Source organism: Grampus griseus, assembly GCF_964374135.1.
Source record: "Grampus griseus genome assembly, chromosome: 21".
Taxonomy (NCBI): domain Eukaryota; kingdom Metazoa; phylum Chordata; class Mammalia; order Artiodactyla; family Delphinidae; genus Grampus; species Grampus griseus.
Genome location: NC_139015.1, coordinates 596384 through 616687, shown reverse-complemented (window position 1 = coordinate 616687; position 20304 = coordinate 596384).

Below are 20304 nucleotides of genomic sequence, written 5' to 3'. Positions count from 1 at the left end.
TTCCTCTTCCTCACCCTCATTTCAGCCCATCACAGGTCTTTCTGATGCCAAGTCTATCTCTCCCACCCACCCACCTCCCTAAATGCCCACTGCCATTTCAGGTCCCCTAGTCCAAGCTCTCATTCTCTTGCCTGGACTTCTGCAAAAATCTGCCAACAAGTTTTCCCGTTTCCTCCCCAGACCTCCATCTTCTCTGTTCTCTACACTTCAGCCAGAGGGATCTCTCCAAACTGGAAACCTGATTGATCATGTCAAACGTGCCATTTAAAGCTCTCCAATGGTCCCCCATTAATGGTGGTATATGGGTGAAACTGCTCATCCTGTCCTGTGAAGCTCTGCCTCTGGGCCTCAGGCTCCCTCTGGACTCATCTCATGCCTCTCCCCTCTCTCGCGCTGCTCCAGCCCTGCTGGCATTTGTCCATCAAGCTCCTCCCTGTCTCCATGTGTTGGTTGAACACGTTCTTTCAGCCTGGTCTGCTCTACTGTCAGCCTCTTTTCTGTGACACATACTTGTGGCCAGGTTAAACCCTATTTAACCAACGGCTCTCAGCCTAAATGTCATTTAAGATCAGTCTTTGTTTTTGGCTCTCGGTCTCAATCAGACCCCACCTTCTATTCTCTGTTTTAGCAACTTGCAATTTCTTGCAGCATTTGTTACATTTTTAGTTGTGCATTTATTTGTGTGACTCATTATTTAAACTCCAACTCCCCTTTCAGAATGAAAGAGTAGAGACTATGTCTTGTTCATCTCTCCATTCCCAGAACCTCTTACCATGCCTGACATGTATGATGAATGAACAGAAAACTTAATGATCACTCTGCCTTGTGCACAATTCCATGTCAATGCGTGTAGATCCATTGCATTCTTTTGAATGGCTGCTGGGTGTTCCTCCAGCTGGTCTCATCTTACTCTTTCATTCAGTCTATCTCGGCCTTTTAATTGTTGTGACCATTTCTATTTATATTTAATGCAATTATTGATATGGTTAGGTTTCTCTTTTCCATCCATTTACTTCTAACTTATTTGTGTCTTTGTATTTAAGAATGTTTCTTGGAAGCAGCATATAATTGGGTCTTGTTTCTTATTTTTATTTTTTAATCCAATCTGAAAACCTCTGCATTCTGTGTAGTATTTAGACCATTTACATCTAATGTGATCATTGGCTTAGTTAAGTTTAAGTCTGTCATCTTGCTGTTTGCTTTCTATTTGCCCGTATGTTCCTTGTTCCTCTTCTACTTTCTTTGGCTTAGTTGATGTTTTATGCTTCCATTTCGTACGATTCCGTTATTTCTTTTAACTTACTGGCTGTAACTCTCAGTTTTATTTTAGTGGGTGCACTAGGGTAGGCTTTAAAGTAGACATCGTTAGTATAGCAGACTACCTTGAGGCAGTACTATGCTACTTCACATATAGTATAAAACACTCGCGGTAGTATACTTCCGTTTCCCCACTCCTTCCTTTGTGCTACTGTTGCAGTAAATTTTACTTACACATATGTTATCAAATCCACAATACATTGTTATGATATCATTTTGTTTAAACAGTCATCTGTTTTTAAAAGAGATTTAATAAGAGAATAGCTTGTGTATTTAACCAAACAGCTACCACTTCCAAAGGCTATTTATTCCTTTTGTAGATCTGTATTTCCATCTGATGTCATTTTTTTTTTCTGCCTAGAGGACTCCCATTGCATTTCTTGTAACGAGAGTCGACTGGTGATTAACTTCTGTATGTCTGAAAAAGGTAGTTATTCCGCCTTCCTTTTTAAGAGATATTTTCATTACTTACAGGATTCTATGGTGACAGATTTTTTTTCTTTCAGTACTTCGAAGGTGTCTCTCTACTGTCTACTTGCTTTCATTATTTACAACAAGAAACTCTGTGTTTAATGTGCCTTTTTCCTGTGTCTGCTTTCAGACTTATTCCTTATTATTGATTTTGAGCAATTTTTTTTTATAACTAAGTTATTTTTTTATTATTTATTTATTTATTTTTGGCTGCACTGGGTCTTCGTTGATGCGCGCGGGTTTTCTCTAGTTGCGGTGAGCGGGGGCTACTCTTCGTTGGGATGTACGGCCTTCTCGCTGCAGTGGCTTCTCTTGTTGCAGAGCATGGGCTCTAGGTGTGCAGGCTTCAGTAGTTGTGGCGTGCAGGCTCAGTAGTTGTGGCTCACGGGCTCTAGAGCGCAGGCTTAGTAGTTGTGGCACGTGGGCTCAGTAGTTGTGGCTCGCAGGCTCTAGAGCGCAGGCTCAGTAGTTGTGGCGCACAGGCTTAGTTGCTCTGCAGCATGTGGGATCTTCCCAGACCAGGGCTCGAACCCATCTCCCCTGCATTGGCAGGCGGATTCTTAACCACTGGACAACCAGGGAAGTCCCTGATTTTGAGCAATTTTAATCACAATTAAATGCCTTGGTATAATTTTCTTTATATTTCTTGTGCTTGGGGTTTGTTGAGTTTCTGGGATCTGTGGGGTTTTGTAGCATTTCTCAAATTTGATTATTTTTCGGTTGTTATTTCATCAGCATTTTTTCTGTTCTCTCCTCTCTGTCTTCTCCTTCAGAGATTCCAGTTACATCTATATTGGCCTTTTGAAGTAGTCCCACATCTCACTGACGAAGTATTCATTTATTATTTTTTTCTTTCCTGTGCCTCATTTCATATAGTTTCTATTACTGTATCTTTAAGTTCATTAATCTTTTCTTCCCCAATGTCTAATCTGCCATCCATCTCATCCGGTGTATTTTCCGTCTCAGACACGGTACTTCCATCTCTACAAGTTTGATTTGGTTTTTTTCTTTTTTAATGTCTTTCATGTCTCCATTTAATTTTTTGAACATATGGAATGCAGTTATTAGTAAGTGTTTTCATGTCCTTGTCTATTCATTCTAACACCTGTGTCAGTTCTGGGTCAGTTTCAATTGCTTGATTTTTCTCCTCATTATTTTCCTGCTTCTTTGCATGCCAGGTACTCTTTGATCAGATGACAGACATTGTGAATTTCACTTTGTTGAGTGCTGGTTATTTTTCTATTCCTATAACATTCCTAAGCTTTGTTATGGGACAGGTAAGCTACTTGGAAACACTTTGATCCTTTCTCGTCTTGCTTTTAAGATTTTTTATTGAGACCAGAATGATGTTTAGCCTATAGTTCTAATGATTCCCCACAATTGAGGCAAGGCCTTTGTGAATACATTGCCTAATAAATTATGAGGTTTTTCTAGTCTCGCTGGAAAAACTACACACTATTCTTGGCCCAGTTTGAGCTTTGAAAACTGTTCCCTGTAATTCAGCGGTCCTTTACAGGGACAGTTTTACCCAGGCAAGACATTTGGTAGCGTCTGAGCATATCTTATTATTACCATGACTAGGCGTGCTACTGGTATCCAGTAGGTTGAGGCTAGGAATGCTGCTAGACATCCTACTATAGGATATCCCCCAACAGAAAGAAAATTTTCCATCTAATGTATCAGTAATGCCAAGGTTGAGAAACTCTGCTATAATCCTTTCCAGTCATTCTTTCTCTGGCCTCCAGCAGTCCCCTCACACACATGTGCTGGTCAGTGCACCACTGAATTCTCAAGAAGGACCCTCTGCAGACCTGCAGAGTTCTTTCCCCATGCAGCTCTCTTTCCTCCAATACTTTGTCCTGCAAATTCTTACCAGCTGTTCTACCAGACTTTGAGCTCTGTCTCTTTAGCTTAGAAGTTGGCTGAGCTCTTCCTGGGTTCCTCCTTGCTGTGCTACAGCCTGGAAATTCTTTCAAGGCAGTGAGCAAGGGTACTCAAGGGCTCACCTTGTTTGTTTCCCTTTCTCAAGGTTCACTGTCCTTCATTTCTTCATGTCAATAACTTGAAAACTTCGTTTCATGTATTTTGTCTATTTTATTGTCGTTGCTATTTTAGACAGGTGGGTAAATCCACTTCCCATTACGCCATCTTGGCTGGAAGCAGAAGTTGACTTCTTATTTATTATTGCTATCAAATGTTCTCTTTATTTCCTCTCTTGTTTAAAGAAAGCAACCTTCCTTGTTTTTAATCTTCTCAATCACAAATTATTCACTATATTTATTTTTCTCTGTACCTGCATCTTCTCAACAAGCATCACTTTTGTTACTCATGGTACACTCTCCTTTCCCTCCTTTCCCGTGTTTCTTTACACGGTTTTGTTTGTGTTTTAATTTTTTGTCTCAAACATGATTCGCTTGCATTCTTCTATTTGAAACTGTAAGCTCAAATTTTAGTTATGCTTGAATTTAGCATTATTAAAAAAAAATCACCATAACATGATTTTATTTTTGTTCTTAATTATTTCAATTCTTTGATTTACAAATTTGTCTCAGGAAACAAAATTACCCCTGAAATGAACAATAGCAATTGATTTCATCTTGTGTTCAGTTGACAGTAAAGTAACTATTCAGTGAAGGAAACATTTTGAAGTGCTTGTGGTGTGCAAAGTTGTATTTACTGTTGGATTAACATAACTGGTAATAAATCATAAATACTAACTTATTAGGGAAAATACGAATTGTGAGTAACAAAAGGCAAAATTGTCTTGGTATTGTGTACAAATAGCTTAATTTAGATCTTTAATCTAAACTACGCTGAGGTAAATTAGTGTTTCTCTGAAATCTGCTTACTCTTTTGGGTGAGCTTTTCCAAACCATTATAAAGTGAGGAGACAGTCTGTGCAGAAGATATTCAAGGTAACATTCAGGAATTTGTAATCCTTACAGAAAATAAATAACAACGGAAACATGAGTGAATTTGATGAAAAGCTTACTTAATCCTTTGGGTTTGGCTATTTTTATTTCCGTTGCTAGATTGACACATAAGCTCACAGAATTTTAGAAGTACAGATGATTTTAGGGATGTTTGTCATGGGCCTGAGAGATTGTAATCATTGGCATCAAGGGTTTTAAAAATATACAAAGTCCAATAAAAATCAGATTACTTCCTAAAGGTACAATTCTAAACTGTTTCTTTGGAGTTAAGAACAGGTTATGAAACAATGTGATAATGTCGTTAAGTTCTGTGGCCAAGTTTCAAAGCATGTTGAAATAATATACAGTATCTGAAATAGAGGATACGATCCCTAGTGTCCCTAAGTCAGGACTGCCTGTGCATTCATTCAAACAATCAAACACTTTGCAAGATATTGAGAAAAAACAAATAGGCAAATAATGGCATTTGCTCTAAGACCAGCTGTGTTTTCCAGAGCGGTGCTGTGGGCAGTAACTGAGCGGTTTTTCAAGGAGCTAATGAAAATTAACCACATCAGTTTGATATTGTCATATACTTGCTGTAGGCAGTTCAACTGAAAGTTTTCGGTCCCCTTTCTCTCTACTAGTTTCCTTTCCTTTTCAAAGGCCCCGCCCCCTGACGCAGCGAGGGTCCTGTTCGTTAACTGCTTTATGCTAAATATGCTGCCAGCGACCCTCTTCCTCTGGTAGGACTATGCAATCACCATCAAAGTGCTTCAACAATTTAACACCACGGTACGCAGGCCTCTCACTGCTGTGGCCTCTCCCGTCGCGGAGCACAGGCTCCGGACGCGCAGGCTCAGCGGCCACGGCTCACGGGCCCAGCCGCTCCGCGGCATGTGGGATCTTCCCGGACCTGGGTACGAACCCGCGTCCCCTGCATCGGCAGGCGGACTCTCAAGCACTGCGCCACCAGGGAAGCCCAAGCAGCTGTATTTTTTTAACCTTCTCGTCTTCAGCTTTGAGTGCAGGAGATAATGCAGAAAACTGCCTTTTTTTTTTTTTTTAATTAAAAAGAAATTTTTTCACACTTTTTTTATTGAAGTACAGTTGATTTACAATATTGTGCTAATTTCTGCTGTACAGCAAAGTGACTCAGTTATACACATATATATTCTTTTTTTATATTCTTTTCCATTATGGTTTATCCCAGGAGGTTGGATATAGTTCCCTGTGCTCTACAGTAAGAGCTTGTTGTTTACCCATTCTAAATGTAATGGTTTGCATCTACTAACCCCAAACTCCCAGTATGTTAATTAATATCATAATTTTAATATCAAATAAATAATTATCACACTGGCCTCACACAACAAATTTTCCCGATATCCTTTATGGATGTGATTCTTAAAACTATGTAAATCACAAGATTGATAGTAAATGTAAACAGAAGAAATTATAGATATAGACAAAAGGTTGGAATATTCTAATAAACACCGTCATTTCCATGGGATATTAATCTAAGAAAACTGCCTTTTGAAGTCACATTGAACTCACTGACTTCCATCAGAAGCATATCAGTAGTTGCAAACATTACAGTGTAAATTAAATCCTTGAAGACTTTGAACCATGTGCAAAACCGGAAATACAGATGCAAAAGATTTTTTATTGTTTGGAAGCTCTAAGCCCAAAATGTCTTTTTCTTTGACGGTGTATTTGAATACTCTATCTTGATTTTTCGTGGCACTTTAGAATTGCTCCACAAATAAGAAAAGTCAGATATTTTGTGCTAGAGATGTTGTATTAAGCTCAAGAATACATAAAATTATCTTCTGATTCCTAATTTATTAGCATTTAACTGGAATTGATTTTTAAACATTGGTAACGTTATTGCAAGGATGCATCTTTGCTACTGATGACGTATGTGCATATTATTACTTTAAAGAACTTATTGACTTATCTGGTTTGCAAGACTGAAAAACTGTATAATGGACTATATAGTAAAGAAAATACTTTTTACCTTCAAAGGTCCAAAGGGACAAAGAAAAAGACAGAATGGAAATATGTGTGGTCTGACTTAGACATGGGCAATTTTTTTTTTTCTGTAAAGGGCCAGACAGCAAATCGTTTAGACTTTGTGGGGCCATCAGATCTCTGTATTAGTTTCCTAGGGCTGCAGTAAAAAAAATCACAAATTTGATGGCTTGAATCAACAGAAATGTATCCTTTCAGTTCTGGAGGCAAGAAGTATGGCAGTGAGGTGCTGGCAGGGCCGTGCTGCCTCTGAGGTCCTAGGGAGGCATCTGTTCCCCGCGTCTCTGCCGGCTTCTGGTGGCTGCTGGCTACACTGGGCACCCTTGTCTCGTAGCTGCATTCCTCCATCTCTGCCTTCAACGTCACATGGCCCATTTTCTTGTTTGTCTGTACGCCTCTATATCCAAATCCCCGTCCTCTATCTCATAAAGAGACCAGTCATTGGATTTGAAGCCCACCCTAACTTACTATGACCTCATCCTAACTCGATTACAACTACAAAGACCATATTTCCAGATAAGGTCACCTTCACAGATACCAGGGGTTAAGACTTCAACATATCTTTCTGGGAGCCACAGTTCAATTCACTACAGTCTCTGTAGCAACCGCTCAACTCTGTTTTTGCAACGTGAACACAGCCAAGGAGAATACGTAAACAAATACGTGTGCCTCGTTCCAGTAAAACTGTATTTACTAAAGCAGGTCATGGGTCAGATTGGGTCAGGGGACTAGAGTTTACCAATGCCTGGCCTAACTAACTGAAACGAAACTGCAGCAGAGAAGAAAAAATAAAACATTTTTCCTGGCATTAGTTCATTTTTTAAAACATATTTATTTGGCAGCTCCAGGTCTTAGTTGAGGCACACGGGATCTTCACTGTGGCGTGTGGGATCTAGTTCCCTGACCAGGGATCAAACCCGGGCCCCCTGCATTAGGAGCACGGAGTCTTAACCACTGCACCACCAGGGAAGTCCCAGTCGGTCCATTTTTAAAGTATAAAAATGCCTACATATTTGTATATATAGCAACACTTATTTTTTGAAAGATGTCAACTTAGGGCAAGAAATGGAACCTTTATAATGATTTCAAATCCCAAAACTCTATCACTAAAAATGCTTGAATGACAATATTTTTCTGGTCAATGAAAAGCTTTTTGAGGATCATTTAGTTATGAGAGTCTGTATAAACCTTTCCTCCAACGAGATCAAGGCTATTTTGGAAACAGGATTTTCCTTTAACTTGGGCATGTTTATTCACTCCAGTAGGAGGAATGTGCCTGTTTCCCTCACTGAGCATATGTTCCCTGAGGGCAGGGACAGTGTTTGATTCAGTGGTGTGTTCTCAGCATGTTAGTCATTCAATAAATATTTATCTAAAGTGACTTGTTTGTTGGAATAACAAGAGTAAATCCGTGTGTTGTTGTTTTAATCCCGTTGTACAAATATAGCCCCTGTCACCGCACCTTGAAATTATTTATTGTCTTAAACAGAAAGGAAAGCTACGTTAAGGGGAATCCAATTTCTATTAAAAGCTATTGGGAGAACTTGTAAAGAGAAAAATGGAGTAATGAATCAGAGGGGGTCAGTGAAAAATGTTAGTTTATAAAATAGGATTCATCAAAAAGTAGAAAAAGGTAGGGAAGTCAAGATACGTGTCAACAACCAAGCTAAGATATTAGCAGCTGCTTTAACAGTGCAGCTCAGTTCAGTAGCAGAGACACATGGAGCCCCATGTGGGATACCCTCAATATGGGACGGATAGGATTCAGTTTGGTTGAAGAGGCGGCTGGAGGAGCACCCAACTTTTCCAAGCATAGGTTCTGGTATTCTGGGGTCAGTCCAGCTCAGAGTTTCCCCACTCTCCTTATCGCTGGAAGGAAGGCAGAAGTTAGAAAGTGAAAGGTATTCGGAGTCATAATTTTGCTCAGATAGAATAGAATCAAGACTTGTTGACAGCGTAGATGTAACCTGAGTTGACGTGGGCAAATCAGAGTCAGCGAAGAGACTCCGAGTTGGAAGCACATTAGAGAGAGCAGTGTGATGTGTTTCATGATGGCCAAGGATGAAGAGAGGGGGAGAGAGACTCTTCCGGAGAAGGACTCTCAGGAGAAAATAGCTAAATACAAGTCCCAGCCCTAAGGACGTGGAACCCAGGAGAAGACCTGGGCCCACCAGGAATCATTTGTTTCAAGTTGATTATGGAATCACTCAAATAAAAAGTGAGTTTAGGAAAGGAGTGGGGCGGGGAAGACACTGAATGCTGAAGACAAGGCCTTAAGGGACCTTCAGACTGAAAGGAAAGACAAAAGGAGAAAGAATTGAAAGGAGGACCACGTAGAATGTGGATGAGCCCTGGACCACGGTGTAGAATGTGGATACGGCCCTCCCTCTTCTGGGCCCTGCATCTTCAGCAGCAGAGCCTTTTCTACCCACCCTGACCCCTGTCCTTTTAGCAAATTCAGGAAAAAGAGAGTTGCTAGGCAGAGAAACACAATTCGCCCTGCTCCTTCTAACTCGTTCTCGCTACCGGCCCGTGCAGGAAACTATCCCACCAATTTAGCTACTTGCATTGCCTTAAAAATCAAGATAGTGCTGATTAAATCATTTTCTAGAAAGCACAGTGCTTTTGAAGGAGAGGAGTAGAAGTGAAGGATCCGCTTTTTTCCACCTGTCGAGACATTTAGGTCATTAACACATGATAATTGTGCCTTCTGAAGGAAACGTCTTTGTGAAAAATAATCAAATGTTCAACGCACTCGACAAAGTTTTACTTCTGTGAAGCTCCCAATTTGCTCCTAATCTTTAATAAATAAGTAAATAAAGTAGTATACGTTTTTGTAAGAAAAAGAAAGGTAATTTTTTATGAATGGAGAAAATGCAGCAAGAGAAAACTTTTCCATTGTGGAAAATTTAGAAAACGTCAAGACCAACTTTTAGCTAGCTCCTGTATCAAAATTTGTGGCTGACCTTACTGTTTTTTTGTATTAATGTGAAAAATCAGATCTAGTAGCTTCAACAAGCACCCATAGCTCTCATTACCAGAACGTGTGCCTCACTTTCTGATAATCCCGGACATTTTACACTGATTTCACGAATTTTCATTTCCTGTGGAAGGCAAGTTTGCTCAATAAGCAATAATACCCTTACTTTCCACCATTCTCCAGATTGAGGAGACAGCCAGTGTGTAGGCGAACGTGACTCTGACATCACGCAAACCTTTTATCTTCACAGACAGGCCGGTGAGAATGGAGCCCTGAGCATACTTCGCCGGGACTGATGTGCGCCCGGAAGGAATGAAGTATGGATGTGAAGGAACGTAGGCCTTACTGCTCCCTGACCAAGAACAGACGGGAGAAGGAACGGCGCTGTACCAATTCCTCAGCAGACAGCGCGGAGTGCAGGGTTCCCACACAGAAGTCTTACAGTTCCAGTGAAACCCTGAAAGCTTTTGATCACGATTCCTCGCGGCTGCTTTATGGAAACAGGGTAAAGGATCTGGTTCACAGAGAAGCAGATGAGTTCACCAGACAAGGTAGGTCGTTGCTCTAGTAACACAAAGCACAGCTCCTGCTAACTTGCAGGGGTCACTCTTTCCCTTCGAGGTGATATGATTATTTCTTAGATTGATGTCCTATCCTCTGATTTAGACTTTGAGATATTAGATGATCCCTGAGTATCCCACATTAAAAGTAGAAAGCCACCTATGGACACGTGGACCCAGATGCAGGTATGGACCATGTAAAGAATCATCCCACACCCCACATGTCATATGTGAGGTTGCGGTTCTGCGTGTGGTCCAAGTGTTGGTGCCTAAACTTGAAACCCAGGTCTCCAGGGCTCCCTGCCAGGCTCAGGGAGGTGCACACAGACGCTGTTTTTGTAGTTAGAACTGGCGTGAGGAAACTCATCTTCCCTCATGAGAAAGTAAGAATTCTTCTCTGGATCATGTCGTGATCCATCTGGCCCAGCTGTTTGTCTGTTTATAGAAGAGCCTGCGTCACAAGGGTTCCATTTTCTCTCTCGAAGGCATTTTGGGACGTTAAGTTTAGGCCTTAAAACATCCTAGTTTCCCATAATGTAATCCAGTATGGTTTGGTCATTCCCATGTGTTTGTTGGACACTTTTACGCTCTGTTTTCTGCCTGCGTGTTCTACCAGTGCAATAGCGACTTCTGTAACTCGAGTTCACAGTCCTAACCCTACTGATTTCCGTGCTTTAAAGACAGTGGCTTCTTTAAAATTAGGCATACAGAGGGACATTTTGTTCCTTCCAACACAGCCTTGAGATGTGGGCGACATCACCACTAATAAAAATAAAATCCTCTTACATCTGCACTGCACAGTTCATTTACCTAGAACTTAGCATCCCGTAGCTAATTTTATCAAGAAACAAGGAAAAATAAATTAAACTTCAGAAATAAAGAATATATTCATTCTTTTCCAGTCACCTTACAGACAGTGTGACTAACAGTTTAATACTGAACAGGAACAAACTTAAGAAAAAGTAACAATGCTATAAATCATTCCAAAGTTTGAACTTTTCCATGGTTCTTTTCTTCTCTACGTTGTGGAAAGAGCCACCCTCAATAGGTTGAAATAGTGTTCCCTCACCTAAACCAGTTTACGTCAAGAAGACTCATTTGATGTGCCAGAAAGATTGTGTTCCCCGCGAAAGCATGCCTTACTAATTACAGGTATCGAATTATACGAAAGAGGAAAAACTTGCTGAACATTTCAAATCCAGTTTTTAAGGGCAACACGGAGCAGATATTTGAGATAGGTACTCTTGCTAAATTAAGGGACTTGAGTTCACTGTCCCATGTGTGATCGTTCTAAACCCCATTTCTTCTTGCATAATCTCTACACAGTGAACAGAGATTATCAGAGTACATTTTTCACCAGTTTCAAAAACAGCAGGTACTGTAGAAAGGCAGGCAATCTGAACCCGGTGTGAAGTCTCACCTTTTGTAACAAAAATAACCTTCAGTGACCTGTTGGCAAAGAAGCAGCTACACTGTGGGATCCTGTGAGAGGGAACAAAGCAGCACGTGTGGCGTGATGCGCCGGGGAAGCGCGTCTCTGCCCCCAGCAAGCGTTTAGTTTAGGCAGAGAGGACGCTTAACGGGTTAAAAATAGCGAGCTGAAGTCTTCACCTCCCAGGCAGCGTTCGTCCAGTGCACACTGTTGCTGACGACACGGCGAGACCGTCTGTGGAAAGCCCGGAACCAGAGTCTTAGGGGACCAAACATCCCTGTCACCTAGCTCCTTGCCAGCCAAGGACTAGAGAGTGAACGGGGCAGAGGGAAGGGACAGAGACAAGGTAGCCGACAGGGGCCTCTTGTCAGGAGCGGCCGAGTGCAGTGGTGAGAAGAGGTTTCAGAGCGGAGGTGAAAGGAAAAGCAAAAGTGCAGCGTGCGGAGGTGCTGCCACTCAGTTGACGTGTTCATAAGTCAGGTCGTATTAAGGACGTAAATGGAAGGCACTGCTATGGACAGCTGAGGTGTGCTGATTCCTTACCTCGTTCCAGTCAGTGTGCTCGGAGTCACGTGCACCATCACTGAACTCTCACAGCACCTCGGGACGTAGGGCCCAGGGGCATCGTCCTTTCACAGGTTGAGACGGTCAAGGCTTGGAGGCCTGAGATCCCAGTGAGCGCCGTGCTGGGACTTGAACCCAGGCCTGTCTGCCCCCAGGTGCTCAGGCTTCTAACCTGTGTGCGGTTGCCAAGGCAGAAAACGGGCAGTTCAGTGTCAACCTTGCCCTCTGGTTTCCTGGAGTCAGTCTTAACCAATTTTGATGGTACCGATCGAGAGAAATGAGGAGACTGGACACAATATTTGGGAAATAAAATGGACGTGATTTTGTGATTGGGTGGATGAGCATGTGGGGAAGAGGGAGGCATTGCAAATGCTTTTTCTTTCGTCTGCTTTGATGTGGGGAATATTTGTAGCAGGAGCGGCAGATGAGGTGAGAAAGGAACAAGGGAAAGTCTGCTATCGGATGATGTGTTTCCCAAGCACGCATGATGAAGAATCCTCCCAGCCTTTCATTTTCTTTGAACCTGACAAATGTCAGTTTTTCCTCCCTGACTATTCTGCTGTGGTATTAATTATTTAATTGACAAAATGTGCTTCCTGCCACAGCTCCTGACATCATACACATAATAAAAATGAAAGATTAAAAATATTAATGGTAGCCAAAGACCGTTGAAACTCTTCCAAAGAATCATGCTAATTGAGCTTGTCCATGGAGTTTCAAAGCGCCTTGCCAGTCCAAATCCACTTCTTCTTTGAATGACACAGGAAAATGCAGCTTCAGCTGCAGGAAGGGGTAGTAGAGACGCCTGTTAATGCAATTACATGGAGAATTCAAATCTAGAAGCACAATGATTTTAGTCAACTATAAAAAAAAGAAATGTAATATTTTTATTTTTATCGACCAATTTTATGGCTATTATCAAACTTAATTTTAATCATTTTCTATGGCTTTACTGACTGGCAAGTGGCTATTGTTAATTACGTGTTATATTCAGACACTGTAAAGCTAAGGAGGGTTTCCTTTCCACAGTAATGTGTCGTTTGACCGGTTCTCACACAGATCTCTTTCTCTCCTTTTAAATCTCTCCGTGTGGCTTACTGGGTGGTGGGAATAGTCCTTTCAGCAGCTGTGGAGCTCTCTGTAGGTGTGATGGGGTTAGGCTAATAGTGGCTTCTTTGGCATTCTTGGATACTATTTTCTTTGATTCATCTTTGAAGGGAATTTATCCTGTCAGATCTGAGACACATTTCTTATGAAACAGCTGCGTAAGATCATCCCACAGTTTTTAGAGAAGTGATAAAATAAAAGATCTTTCCTTCTCCGCACTATGTACATTGCCTGTGATGTCCTTGACCAAATGCGGAAGCTCATCAACTCCAGTGAGGAACACTGGCCGTGAAGGCGAAGTTTGAAATGAGGTGATATCTGGAAGTGGGAACACTTTTTTTCCACAGAACCCTAACCCTGGAAAAAAAGGAAAAACACCTCTGAGACAGTCTTAACCCAAAGTGTTTACCCGTTAGTCAGTCATCAGTGTCGTGGTTGTGAATTTCAGAATTTTAAAATGAGAAGCCTACCATTTATTCTTCATTTACAGAATGTCAGGGGAGGAAGGTTACCTGTTTCTAAATTTGAAAAGCAGACAGCCTTATGTCTGTGTTTGTACGCACCTGAAATCAAAATACATAATAAATTTACAAAGTAGGAAAGGGAAGGAGGAAGGTCACTGATTTCTGAGTGGGGCTCCCTGACCGCTTGCTTCTGGTCCCAGCAACTCTCCTGTTTCCTCACCGCTGCTCTGGGATTTGCCTTCTCTTCCTGCTTGTCGCCATCAGGGGTGCTCAGCAACCGCCAGCTCCCACAGACACGACTTCTCGCCTCATGGTATTGCTGGCCCAAGGCCGGTTCCAGTAGAGTTGGTGGGAAAGGAGATGCCACAAGCCCTGAAGCCTCCTGCTGCACCTGCTGCACCTGCTTGGTGGGCTGTGTCCTGAGTCCCGGTCCACCTTTTATACAAGATTCCGGATGCTAGACCTTCCCCTGACCAAATGTGACCCTCTTTTGAGAAACAGAAGGGCATTAGAGGCACGGTCTGAGTTTTTCTGTGCACATGTATCCGGGACTGTGGTATAAGCGTTGTTCGAGTCATGCCTCATTTACCCATCTCCCAAATGGCTCTTTACCCCTCCTGATCTGAGCAGTGATGTGGGTGCAAATGAGGTCTAGAACCCTCTTAGGGTCCACGATGCACGTGCCTTTCTTCTTGGGCCAGATGAACGCTCGAAGTGGGGTGAAGCCCTAGCGTGAGGATCAGAGAGGACGCTGTGGCTTCCCGGTGCCGGAGAGAGGCTCCCCGGCCCCTCCCACACTACTCATGGGAGTGGACGTCGTGCTGCAGGGGCAGCTGTCTTCCTTGCCCCTCAGGAGCTGAGGGAGCCTAAGTGGACGCCTTTTCTCCACTCCAGTACTGAGAGTGCCAGCCCCGGAACCCAGGGAGTAGAAAGGCTTGTCCCCAGCGACTAAGACGACTTGTCACTGCTTCCAAGGCAGCCCCCAGGAAAGCAGCGACAAGCTTAATGGCGCCCAGCACGTAGGAAGTGAGGTATGATGCAAAACAGACAGATCAGGAAGCTCCGAATGCAAATGAGCGATGGGAAGAAAAGGAAAGCCCAAACCCAAATGAAAGATTATAATAAGAGCACTCTCAGACATCTAAGTACAAAAAAAAACCCCACAGCAGCAAAGCCAGCAGTAACGGCCGAACGCTAAGGTGGGGAAAGCCATAGTTTACAAACCAGAAAAACAGAATAGATATGTTGAAGAAGGAAGGGTGGTCACTGTTGAAATCCCAATGACTGGTTTTGAAGACCAAGTAGAAGAAATGACTCAGAAGACAAAGTTCCAGGTAAAATTAAGAAAACACACACACACACCCCTTAGCACATCCTCGAGAAATTCTTTAACTTTGTGGATAAAGATATTTTACAAGATTCTAGAGAAAGAAAAACAAGTTACTCTTCTTGTGACTTACAAAAGAAACAAATATAAAACTAATGACTCTCTCATCATCAACAGTGAAAACTAGAAGACAACAGAATAACTTCTACCACAAGGAAAAGACTACAGCCCGGGGGTTCTATATGCAGAGAAGAGATCATCCATCTCTCAGAGTAAACGCAAGATATTTAGGGACATGCAGAGATTCAGACACTGTATCACCAATGTGCACCATCTGAAGTATTCAAGAAGTGATACCAACTGAATCAGAGTCACTACCTGTGAAAGGAAAGGAAACTGTGGTGAACCACCCACCGTGCAGTATATGTGCGGTCAAATCCCAAAGGACGGTAGAGCGAGTGGAAATGTGCAAGAACCACTGCAAGGGAAACCCTAAGAAAAGACTAGAAATAAAACTCCTTCCGTATCAGCAAAACCCAATAGTTGGGAGAAGCTGGTAGGGAGATTAAAAGTGTTCCCAAAATCTCATCTGAAGAAAGAGGGAGAAACAGTTATGGAGCAGAGCTTCAGTGGAGGGGAATAATTGCTATCTTGCATTCATGTGGTAATGAAAAATATGTATTTGAATATGAATGTCAGGGAAGGGAAGGTAATCATTAGTGAAATGAAGAAAGCACAATAGACCTACCTAATTAGCAGGGGGGAAAAGGCATGAAGAGCAATCTGATCAATTTAGCAAAAACAGCTCCAAGGGAAAAGAGGAAACAGGTAAAATCATGAATAACCATAAAACAAGATGGAAGACGTGAACTCTCCCGTATGACACATTACATGAAATAGGAATGAACTGAATTTTGACACAAACAGAAACTAACCAGCTGATTTATAAACGTTATTGGTATTTATAAGAAACAGACTTAAAATGGTTAAAAAGTGGTTGAGAATAAAGAGATGGATATCAAGAGATATCAGGTGAATACAAACAAAAAGAAAGTAGGATTGGCAGTATTAATATTAGGAAAGGTGGAATTTACAATGAAAAACACTAAACAGGGTAAAGAGGACCACTAAGTAAATGGTAAGAGACAACGGGATGAATACCTTAAAGTGCATACATTACGCAGTATAGTAGCTAAATTTACAAAGCAAAAGCTTCTGGGAAAAAATGTTGTTAAAACACATTTATTGAGGGATATGCGGTTCACCTCCTTCAGAAACAGATCTAAAAAGACCAACAGAAACGAACATACTGTATATATTAAGAAATAAGTGAAATATCAGGAAAAAGGAACCACAGGAAAATAGGAAGAAGTAGATCATCATGATAACCTTAAATTAAAAGCAAACAAAAAGTTGATTCTTTAAGAAGTCTAAGAAACCAGAAAGCCCCGATGGTCCCGCTTAAACAATAATGAGAGCGAAAATAAGGAGAGATACTGAAGACGTCATAACGACGAAAAGGAACTGCTCCAAACAGCACATTTTTTTAAATCCAGGGAAATTTATTTTTTCTTAGTAAAATATGATCAACCCCAAATTATTTCAAAACATGGAGAAAAGTCATCAGAATCAGTTACCTCAAAAGAGATTAGCAAGGTGATTAAAAGGGACGCCATTAAAAAGTACCAGATAGGTTCCTAGGTAAATCTTACATGACCTTCAAAGTACAGCTAAGTCCGTAGTTCAAAAAGCTATTCAACACCAAAAAAATAAAAAAGAAAAGAAAAAGATGGAAAGCACTAAAATTCATATTGTGAGGTTGACATAACCTTAACAACAAAACTTGATTAACATGGTACAAAAAAGAAACTATCTAGACCAAAATTTCTTCTCAATATGTATGTAATAAAAATTCTGAATAACCATTTGTATATAAGAATCTAGCAATGTATAAAAAGGGTAACAGTCTGGACCAGATTAATAACCAAGTGGTTACTAATCCTGGGTGATGATGCAAGGATTTTTCAATGTTGGGAAATCTATTAACGTAATTAGATTAATAAATCAGTGTAGAAAAGCATGATCTTATCACTAGATGATGAAAAGGTTTGGGATAAAATTTTAAACCCATTCCTGATTAAAATAAAACTCACTAAGTAAACAAGAAGGAAAAAAACAAATATGTTAGTCGTGTAAGATGATCAATCAATCAAAAAAATTAGGGCTTCCCTGGTGGCGCAGTGGTTGAGAGTCCGCCTGCCGATGCAGGGGACACGGGTTCGTGCCCCGGTCCGGGAGGATCCCACATGCCACGGAGCGGCTGGGCCCGTGAGCCATGGCCACTGAGCCTGCGTGTCCAGAGCCTGTGCTCTGCAACGGGAGAGGCCAAAACAGTGAGAGGCCCGCGTACAGCAAAAACAAAAAAAAGCATTCTCAAGGGTAAGATTCTAGGACCATTTCAGTTAAAATCAGTAACACAGAAAAGGCTCACCTACCCTCACGATTACTATGCAAAATTGTTTAGACATTTTAGGAATTGTAGTAAGAGAAGAAAATGAAACGATATATATTTTGGAAAACGTTAAAATTAGCACTTTGCTAAATATGTGATTGATTTTGTACATACAAAAAACCATGTGAAATAAAAACCACTAGAAAGATTTTTTTCAAGTTTGAGGCAAATTGGTACTTGGGTAAATGCAAGATGAATCTATGGACATCACTGGTAGTATATTTAGCATAATAGTTGAGAGTATATTTTCTGGATGAAGATGTGTGTTTGAGACCCACACCTGCCATTCATTAACCAAGCGGCAAGTCACCTCATTTTGGCCGAGTAACTCGCTTGAACAAATCACTTAGTTTCTCTGTGCTTCAGTTTCCTTCTATCTACAGTTTGCTGAGAATGAAATGAGTTGATATATATAAACTGCTTAGAATAATACCTGATGCACGTTGTATACCATTAAGTACTTATTAAACAATAATTGGCTAAACTTGGCGGTCAGAAAAAAAATATCCTACCACAATGGCAACAAACACTATAAAGTTCTCTGGGATAAATGTTAACAAGAGTGGTATAGGACCTAATATGAAGAGATCTGTAAATATTATTGTGAGACAGACAACAGATCTGAATAAATGGAAAGACAGTCAATGTTTTCGGATGGGAAGACAGATATAAAAATACCAGTTCTATGAAAATAAATGCATAGGAGTCAAGGCTCATGTTTAATTGGAGAAAGTGATCTGAAAATTAATGTGGGAGAATAAATGTCAAAAATATATTCAAAAGTGAGAATAAAAGGGCCTTACCATGTATTGTTTAAAATAGTATAAAGCCATGTAATCACGTCTATAAGATATTGGTGTAAATAAAGACAAGTTGATCAGTGGAGTCGGCTAAAATTTCAGAACTAGATCCTAGCATACAGGGAAATTTAGCATAAAACAAAAAATGGTTTTTCTATTCATTGGGATTTGATAAATGGTGCTGGCACAGCTGGTTATCCATCTGGAAGAATATAAAATTGGACCCATATCTTTCAGCATATTCAAAAATAAATTAAGATGGATTAAAGACAAATGTAAAAAATAAAGCAATAAGAACTCTAGAAGTTGATTTGAGAGACTGAATAAAGTAGCAATGACTTGACCCGTGAGTAGCAGAAAGTTCCCAAAACAGTGGTTTAAACACCTAACAGAATTATTTTCTTACAAAACAAGAAGTCCAGAGGCAGACCGTCCAGGGTTCAAAGATGCCATCAGGGCCCCAGGTACCTTCTATCTTTCTTGGCTCAGTCATCTGTAGCATGTGACCTTTGCCCTACGGATCCCCAGATGTTGGCTGCATTTTCATATTCCTGTTGAAATAGAACCAAAGCAAAAGGGAGAAGGGTTTCTCTCCATTGGACTATTTCCTTTCACTCCCCAGAGACGTGTTCTTGCATCTCTATTTTTCACAACTGTTATCCTTGGCTACGCTTAGCTGCATGAGAAGAGGGAACATTTACTATTTTTGCTTTCCAGCTTTTATAACAGAGGACGACAAGGAAAAGCTGGTTGCGAATCTACACGGCCTGCCCCAGGGACTGTGTACCTCCCGAGAATAGAGGAGACCATTCTAACTGAAATAAAAAAAACAGAAGAGAAGGCTTATATGATTATTTTTTACTTAAAATCTTTTATATAAAATATAAATAAGCATACCATGGACAAAATTATTTTGTTGGGAAATATGTTTATAATCCATGTGACAGATAAAGGATACACACACACACACATAAAATAAAGTAAGAGTGACTTTTACAAATTGAAAACAGAAAGACAACCCAACGGGAAATAGCTTCAATTCACAGAAGAGCAAATTCAAGTGGTCAGTGAACACATGAAAAGGTCATGAGTTTTCCTATTAGTCTGAGAAAAGCAGTAGCTCATCCGGGCCCCTGCATCCGCCCTGCACAGCTCGTGTCCTGGCATCCCTCATAGAGCATCTGTGAACCAGGTGACCACCAGTGATTTGCTGAGGAAGTTCCTCCCAGCTTGGTAAGCAGAAAATGAATGGGAGAAGCAACCATAGTGACCGGTGTTCCTGTTTGGAATTCTGCACACATTCTTTGCAGACAGACAGCCTCGTACATTGGAGTCACACCCTAGAATGTTCTTCCATCCAGGTGACCTAATACACCTGCGTGTTCCATCAGGCCTTCCTCCATGTTGTTTCCATTGAAAAATATATAGTGATCCATTATCAACATCTAAACGCAATACATTGATTCCTACAGCAAGGACTTGCTGTACAACTGTGAAGTTTGGGATTAGGAAGAAGCCAGAAAAAGAAGAGACCAACTTGTGAATTGTATCACACAAAACTTGACTCAAAAACTCTTAAAAGTATTGAAATAAACACAACAAAATCCATTTGCAGAATTACAAAAAAAGAAAGAAAGAGAAAGGAAAGAAAAAACAGTAAAATAGTCACAGAGGTTGTATTTGGAGAGTGGGGCTATGAGGGAAAACCTGCCGCTCTAAATCATCAAAGGTCAAAGGCAAAAATAATCCCTGTCTTGGAACCATAGGAGTGGGGAGGAGAAGCACCTTTCCAGACAGGCAGATACCGTTGTTAATGTTCACACTGTC